This window comes from Bubalus bubalis, chromosome 6, assembly GCF_019923935.1.
Source record: "Bubalus bubalis isolate 160015118507 breed Murrah chromosome 6, NDDB_SH_1, whole genome shotgun sequence".
Classification (NCBI taxonomy): Eukaryota; Metazoa; Chordata; class Mammalia; order Artiodactyla; family Bovidae; genus Bubalus; species Bubalus bubalis.
In genome coordinates, this window is record NC_059162.1 from 52,641,751 (window position 1) to 52,650,316 (window position 8,566).

General features: G+C 38.2%; 1 non-coding gene across 1 annotated transcript; it reads right to left on the bottom strand.

Annotated features, from left to right (window-relative positions):
- Positions 1-708: 708 nt before the first annotated feature.
- LOC112585913 lies at positions 709-815 on the bottom strand. The gene has a single exon (XR_003110480.2). It is a non-coding gene; the product is annotated as a U6 spliceosomal RNA (small nuclear RNA).
- Positions 816-8,566: the final 7,751 nt, after the last annotated feature.

Genomic DNA, 8,566 nt, shown 5'->3' on the forward strand with positions numbered 1-8,566 from the left:
TCCCATTCTGAAGGCTGCCTTTTCACCTTGCCAATAGTTTCCTTTGTTGTGCAGAAGCTTTTAAGTTTAATTAGGTCCCATTTGTTTATTTTTGCTTTTATTTCCAATATTCTGGGAGGTGGGTCATAGAGGATCCTGCTGTGGTTTATGTCAGAGAGTGTTTTGCCTATGTTCTCCTCTAGGAGTTTTATAGTTTCTGGTCTTACATTGAGATCTTTAATCCATTTTGAGTTTATTTTTATGTACGGTGTTAGAAAGTGTTCTAGTTTCATTCTTTTACAAGTGGCTGACCAGTTTTCCCAGCACCACTTATTAAAGAGATTGTCTTTAATCCATTGTATATTCTTACCTCCTTTGTCAAAGATAAGGTGTCCATATGTGCGTGTATTTATCTCTGGGCTTTCTATTTTGTTACATTGATCAATATTTCTGTCTTTGTGCCAGTACCATACTGTCTTGATAACTGTGGCTTTGTAATAGAGCCTGAAGTCAGGTAGGTTGATTCCTCCAGTTCCCTTCTTCTTTCTCAAGATAGCTTTGGCTATTCGAGGTTTTTTGTATTTCCATACAAATTGTGAAATTATTTGTTCTAGCTTTGTGAAGAGCACCGTTGGTAGCTTGACAGGGATTGCATTGAATCTATAAATTGCTTTGGGTAGTATGCTCATTTTCACTATATTGATTCTTCCAATCCACGAACATGGTATAAAAAATATGGAACGCTTCACGAATTTGCTCGTCATCCTTGCGCAGGGGCCGTGCTAATCTTCTCTGTATCGTTCCAATTTTAGTATATGTGCTGCCGAAGCAAGCACTCCACTTTCACTTTCATCAAGAGGCTTTTTAGTTCCTCTTCACTTTCTGCCATAAGGGTGGTGTCATCTGCATGTCTGAGGTTATTGATATTTCTCCCAGCAATCTTGATTCCAGCTTGTGCTTCCTCCAGCCCAGTGTTTCTCATGATGTACTCTGCATATAAGTTAAATAAGCAGGGTGACAATATACAGCCTTGACGTACTCCTTTTCCTATTTGGAACCAGTCTGTTGTTCCATGTCCAGTTCTAAATGTTGCTTCCTGATCTGCATATAGGTTTCTCAAGAGGCAGGTCAGGTGGTCTGGTATTCGAGGATATTTAACAGGGAATAAAGTTCGATTTGAAAAGACCCTGATGCTAGGGATGATTGCAGCCATGAAATTAAAAGACGCTTACTCCTTGGGAGGAAAGTTATGACCAACCTACACAGCATATTAAAAAGCAGAGATATTACTTTGTCAATAAAGGTCCGTCTAGTCAAAGCTCTGGTTTTTCCAGTGGTCATGTATGGATGTGAGAGTTGGACTGTGAAGAAAGCTGAGCGGCGAAGAATTGATGCTTTTGAACTGTGGTGTTGGAGAAGACTCTTGAGAGTCCCTTGGACTGCAAGGAGATCCAACCAGTCCATTCTAAAGGAGATCAGTCCTGGGTGTTCATTGGAAGGACTGATGTTGAAGCTGAAACTCCAATACATTGGCCACCTGATATGAAGAGCTGACTCATTGGAAAAGACCCTGGTGCTGGGAAGGATTGAGGTCAGGAGGAGAAGGGGACGACAGAGGATGAGATGGTTGAATGGCATCACCGACTCAATGGACATGGATTTGGGTAGACTCCGGCAGTTGGTGATGATGGACAGGGAAGCCTGGCATGCTGCGGTTCATGGGGTTGCAAAGAGTCGGACACGACTGAGCGACTGAACTGAACTGAACTGATGCTGGGGAAGATTGAAGGTGGGAGGAGAAGGGGACGATAGAGGGTGAAATGGTTGGATGGCATCACCGACTCGATGGACACGACTTTGAATAGGCTCCGGGAGTTGGTGATGGACAGGGAGGCCTGGCGTGCTGCAGTCCCTGGGGTCCCAAAGAGTCAGACACGACTGAGCGACTGAACTGAACTGAACTGAAAGTTCAATTGGAGTTTGAATACACCTCAAGTCTTTTCCACTTCATTTAGTAAAGCAATAATGACTGCTTTCATTCCAATAGATACTATGACCCGGGGATCTGTTGAGAAGCCTCAGGTGAGTGAATTCAATAGACGGAAGTTCTGGCCCCTGAGGGAGAAGGAAATGGCAACCCACTCCAGTATTTTTGCCTGGAGAATCCTGTGGACAGAGGAGCCTGGAGGGCTGCTGTCCATGGGGTCACACAGAGTCAGATACCACTGAAGTGACTTAGCATGCATGCATGCATTGGAGAAGGCAATGGCAACCCACTCCAGTGTTCTTGCCTGGAGAATCCCAGGGACAGAGGAGCCTGGTGGGCTGCCATCTATGGGGTCACAGAGTCGGACATGACTGAAGCTACTTAGCGGCAGCAGCTGGCCCCTGAAGACTTTTAAGGCCTGAGGCCCAGAGTCTGTTTGGGTCTTCATTCCCGCCTACTTTGATCCTCCTGACTTTTGTTATTTTATATGATTGGGAGGTTTTTATGGGGTCAAAAGGTGATAGACCTAGCATTTCTGTTGACCAATGTCCGTGCTGAAAAATTGAATTAAGCTTGTAAATTTGCTGGATATAACTCTTAACAGTTTGGAACAGGATTTAAAAAAAAGCCCAACTATTCAAGACACTGCTTATTAATAGCAGTGCTACATATGTTGGTGACATTTCAGGAAGGATATCCTTTCTTTGGTAACATGTTTTACAGGCTTTTCTTTTCCTCCCATGAATGATCCAGCCCCTTGGGGAAACACAATTCTTGGTTTTGCCCAGAAATTTGGCAAAAGGATATTTCCCAACATCCACGTTAATAAGTATTTGGATTTTAAACTGAAGTGATCTTGATCCAAATCCAATCAGGATTGGAAAGAATCTCAAAGGTCATCTAGCTTAATACCTATTCTAGGTTTTTTTTTTTAACAACGTATTTGATTTATGGTTTTTTTTTTTTTCTTTAAATCCCTGTTGCTCCCATTTTTGCCTGTAAAGATAGAAAGGGGGAAGATAAGAGATACTACAGTGTTACAGCTTTGTCTTTCAATTTTAATGAAATTAAATTTGTGTGATCAAATCCTACTACACCCACCAAAAAACAAGATTTTTGTAAAAGCTGTTAAAATAACTTTTCTATCATAAAAGTAATGCATGTTCACTGTGGAAAAAATTTAAAATACTAAGGGGAGAAGAAAAAAGTTCATTTTCTATCATTCAAAGAAAACCATTGCTAATATTTAATTTGTTGTTTCTAGAATTTTGCTCGGAATTTTTGTATAGTTATAATATTTCATCTGGGATAACATTTATGCTTTTCCCATAAGTAATACAAGTATCTCTGTATTATTTAAAACTCTTTGTAAGTATAATATTTGATACATAAGATTCTTTTCCATAAATTTATCACAGTCAAGTCAACCATTCTTTCATCGCTGGCCATTTAGATTATTTTCCTTAATTTGAGATGAATAATGCTTTAATGAGTGTGAAACCAAGATTTTGGAGAAAGGATTCTAGATGTTTGGTATATCACGTTATTACTTGTCTTAGCTAGGGCTGTGGAAGCAATGAAAGAGCAAGATGACCAGCTCAAGAGAGAGGAGAAACTGGCCAAAGGTAGTGGTTTCATGAATAGTGCAAATTCAGCCTGCATAAATTGAGAGCTGTGATGAGCCTGTATATGCTGTGGTAAAGTAAGCTAAGAACACCACTTACACATTTTTTATGTGTATGTTAAACTTCCCTGATTTTGAGTATGAATTTGGCAGTTCTTCACCAGAGAAGGGAACTTGCCTAGCTAAAGAGACGGGAAGAAGGTTATGTATCTTTTGATTTAGGTTGGTAACATGTTGCTTGCCTAGGTTGCTCTCCTGTTTTTTCTGTGCTCCAACTATTCTGTGGGTAAATGGAAGGCTTTAGCTTCTAGAACTATCAATATGGCACCTTTTATCAGAACTAAATTCAGGTTAAGTTAAAAAAAATCACAATCCACAAAGAAGTTTGAGGGTGGGCGTGGGGGCTTGAGAAAAAGAATTAAATAGCAATAGTCTACCCTTTCATTTACATGACACGCATTAACCGCAACACAGAAGTTCCAAGAGAACTGTCTTGTTCTCTTGTCTCCAGGAGCCCATGTAGGGCGCTTTAATTGCCACATTTTCAAACCGATGTAATGGTGGGGATGTCTTAGTAATTACCTTAATGAGATAACACCTTTCCTTCCCTCAACCTACTCATTATCACGCCTCTTGTTCAAATTTCAACTACAAAGAACTATACTTCTAAAAAAAAGAAGTCTGAAATGTATTGTTCCAGGGCTCTTACCCTTAAAATAATCACATTGCACTTATCTTAAAAATATGAAAGAAATAGTATACACAGGCAATTCAAATATGTTAAAGGGAAGGCTTGAGATAAGTAAACTAAACATCTGGGTGCCCTTTAATTATTCTTGGTTGGATTCTTTATCTTGACCTATAGTGATGCTAAGGTGCCAAAGTGATGAATTTTAAGATGTTGGGCTGTGAAGACGTGCAGCTGCAACACTGATGGATTTAGGAAGGGATGGTAACAAGGTTAGCTGCATGTGAAGTGTGAATTGAGATTTTTGCAAAGAGACTGTGATTGCAGATGGGCATAATGTTGTACCCTTGCATGAAATCTTGCTATTATTGTATAATGGTCAGACAGAGTGTGAAATGACTTATTACTTTTCTTTTATTCTTTAATGAAGTTGGTTAGAGTAGCAGTACTACTGCTAGTCAATAGTAGTAAAGCACACACACAAAACTATATGACAGGTGCTGACATATTAAATATTTATTTGGTTTTGACTTTTTTCCCCTAATTTTCATGAATATACATATGCAAACAGAAGCATCTCTTTATCTATATAGACAAATTTGCACTGATATGTGTATCTGTGTATACCTTTATTGTCCTGTGTAAATATATATATACATGGCTCTGATGCATGTAAAATATTTCAATGTCCAGGGAAATTTCATAGCACTTATAAGTGTTTAAAAATGGTGTGATGCTTTGAGACTGATTTCTGCTTGAAATTCTGATTTAAAAACTCAATTTGGATTTATATGGGTAATGTTAAAATATCAGCTTATCATTGTGACTAGGAGTGCTTTATGGAACAAAGCATCATAAAATCCCATTATGAAGCATAGTCTTTAACATGGTTTTAGTTAATGAGAAGATCAAATCACAGATCTTCTGTCTTGTAATATAGAGTACACATCTTTCATTATATCACAGAACCCATAATGTAAATGTTTCTTTAGTTTCCAGTATCAGCACCACGAAAGGATAATACCTTAGGCTTTACAAGTCAAAGGGAAATAATGCTATGATGTTAAAAATAAAACCAACAAACCCGCCTCTCCCTCTATAGTAGTTTTCTGGCTCCAGATGCTTGTGTTAGAAACACTGAGAAATAGTTGGTTTTGGAGATTAGGGATTCTATTCATTGTAGAATGATTTTTTATATGGTCTGTGAGATTCATAATCATTTTAATGCATTGGTTTGATACTCTTGATATGAATAATAAGTGTTTAGAAAAGACACATAAATATGTCTTTAACATAACCCCATGGCTCAGATGGTAAAGAATCCACCTGCAATGCAGGAGACCTGGGTTCAATCCCTGGGTTGGGAAGATCCCCTGGAGAAGGGAGTGTCTACCCACTCCAATATTCTTGCCTGGACAGAGGACAGAGGAGCCTGGCAGGCTACAGCCCATGGGGTCGCAAAGAGTTGAACACGACTGAGCAACTTTCACTTTCACTTTTAAGTTTAAAATTTAGCATTTTAAAAGAAAGTTATTTTTGTTTGCATATTTCAAATTGTTATATAGTTAGGCCCTGATATTAAGAAAAAATCTTGTTCTGTGTTTGAAGTATACTAAGAGTCAAATGATGTTCTTCAAAGCAACACATAAATTTAGGCCAATTGGCTGAGAAAAATAATATTTAATCTTCTTTCTCAGCACCACATTTATTGACCCTTTCTCCTCATTTTTCTTTGGCTTAACTTGCTGCATAGGCAGAAAGAATTCTGGCTATGACGATGTCATTCCTCATCAGTCAAAAGTAGAATGACATTTATTTAGGTGAAATCTAGAAGTAGATATCATTTTTTTCTGTTTTTGGGTAAATGTTATCTTTTACTAGGAGCTTCTTAAAGTGACGTAGTTTAAGATTGTAGTGGAGCGAAAGTTGAAGTTTCTCAAGATGACTCTTAAGAGTACATGTGGTATAGTGTACTATGAGGAGGGCAAATTTGTGAAGGACTTGAATTTGTGAGGTATCTTAACTTCATGTGTTTGTGATGTCAGTTTTAGGAAAGACATACATTCTTGTTGCTTACACGGTGACTTGACCATATTTGTAGAAAACTTGACTTTTGGCAACTGTAATTAGTGACCTTCTTTATTGTATACTGAATAAGTGCTGTGATTGGCTTACATCTACTAAGCTCAGCTTCCCAGGTAGTGCTAGCGATGAAGAACCCGTCTGCCATTGCAGGGTTCTATCTCTATGTCAAAGCTATGATTTTTCCAGTAGTCATGTATGAATGTGAGAGTTGGACTATAAAGAAAGCTGAGCACTGAATACCTGATGCTTTTGAATTGTGGTGTTGGAGAAGACTCTTGAGAGTCACTTAGACAGCAAGGAGATCCAACCAGTCCATCTTAAAGGAAATCAGTCCTGAATATTCATTGGAAGGACTGTTGCTAAAGCTGAAACTCCAATACTTTGACCACCTGATGCAAAGAACTGATTCATTTGAAAGTTTCCCCTGATTTCCCCTGATGCTGGGAAATATTGAAGGCAGGAGGAGAAGGGGACGACAGAGGATGAGATGGTTGGATGGCATCACGGACTCAATGGACATGAGTTTGAGCAAGCTCCGGGAGTTGGTGATGGACAGGAAAGCCTGGTGTGCTTCAGTTCATGGGGTCACAAAGAGTCGGACATGCCTGAGCAACTGAACTGAACTGAACTGAACTGAACTGATCTCTGGGTCAGGAAGATCCCCTGGAGGAGGGCAGGGAAGCCCACTCCAGGATTCTTGCCTAGGGAATCCCATGGACAGAGGAGCCTGGCAGGTTACCATTCATGGGGTTGCAAAGAGTTGGACACTACTGAAGCAACTTAGCACAGACGCTCGCATTACTCAGATCAGCCCTTCTTTAACTATATGAAAGTGAATCTTCATAAGAGGATGCATTATCTGTTACATAGGTGGGAATCTGATCTACTACTTTTTGAATTTCAGGTTTCTAAAAAATTAGCTGAGTTGCATCTGTTGCAGTTAACAGTGATAATATTTTAGGAATCCCCTACAGCTTAACACCGATGTTGTAAAATGTTGACTACTTCACTAAGAATACACAATTCGCTCATAAACATTTATCTCAGCTAATTTTTCAGTTGATAGCTTTACCCTTGAGGTTTACTTCCTAATCTCATTAGTTATGTTTGAAAATACTTAATGGTAGTTTTCTTTAGCAAAATGAACAATGTTCCTTGTGGATTGGTCAGAATGTGATGAAACAAAGTTTCCTTATTAAAGAGTTATCACATCTTTTTTTTCCAAGTACTAGTTTCTAAATTCTGGAATGTTATCAAGAACATTAATCTGTGCATACTTTTTGATTGTGTCTAGTAAATTAACATCTAACATTATCCTTAATGTGTGTTATATATGTCTTTTCATCCCCAATCCCTAGGTCAAAGTAGGTAAAGTTTACATGATTGAATGTGGAGGTCATTGATTAATTAAAGATAGCATATCCAAGTGATGTTTACAATTTGATATATATTCTCTGATGGGAGGAACCATGTCTGCTCTTTCATTGTATTTTGAGTACCAGGCAAATAAGTTTGAGAAACCTAAGGGTACAGTAAATATTTGTTACCATTATTAACTATGGCGATGATATAGTACATTAAAAATTTTTAAATTTTCAGTTGGTTTTTGACTAACGTCTTGTAGATGTCAGTGAGAGGAATAACATGTGGTAAAATTGTGTTAGTTATGTAACATAGTTTATTCTTAAATTGATTGCACTACCGGCCTACTTTTTAATTAAACTCATTCATTTTTCATAGCTCCAAATTAGTCATGTGACTCACTAGACTTGTTGTCATTGGTTTGTAGTAAGTAGAGAAATGCATGGAACACTCTTCTTCCAACTCTTTTCTAAAAAAGATCCTCTTTGATAGGGATAGAAGTGAAGGCTGCTGTCAGGAATTGACTCCACTTTCCTTTGGATCCTATATTCTAAATTGTATTGGTGAGCAAATTCAGTCAGCTACATAATCTAAGAAAAGGAATAGAGATTCCTTTAGCTTATTAGCAATATTCTTAACAGGGTAATGACAACTGGGAAAATAAATTGAGTTGGCAGTTTAATAGGTAAATTCAAAGAGTAAACAGAAGCAGTTAAATTTCATGGTTAATAGTAGTACTATTGAAACAAGGCGATTAGAAGACACTGTTAATGGAAACAGTGACTTTCAAAATGAAGCTACATTTAGCAACTATTTTTCACCAGAAGTATTTGGCATGATG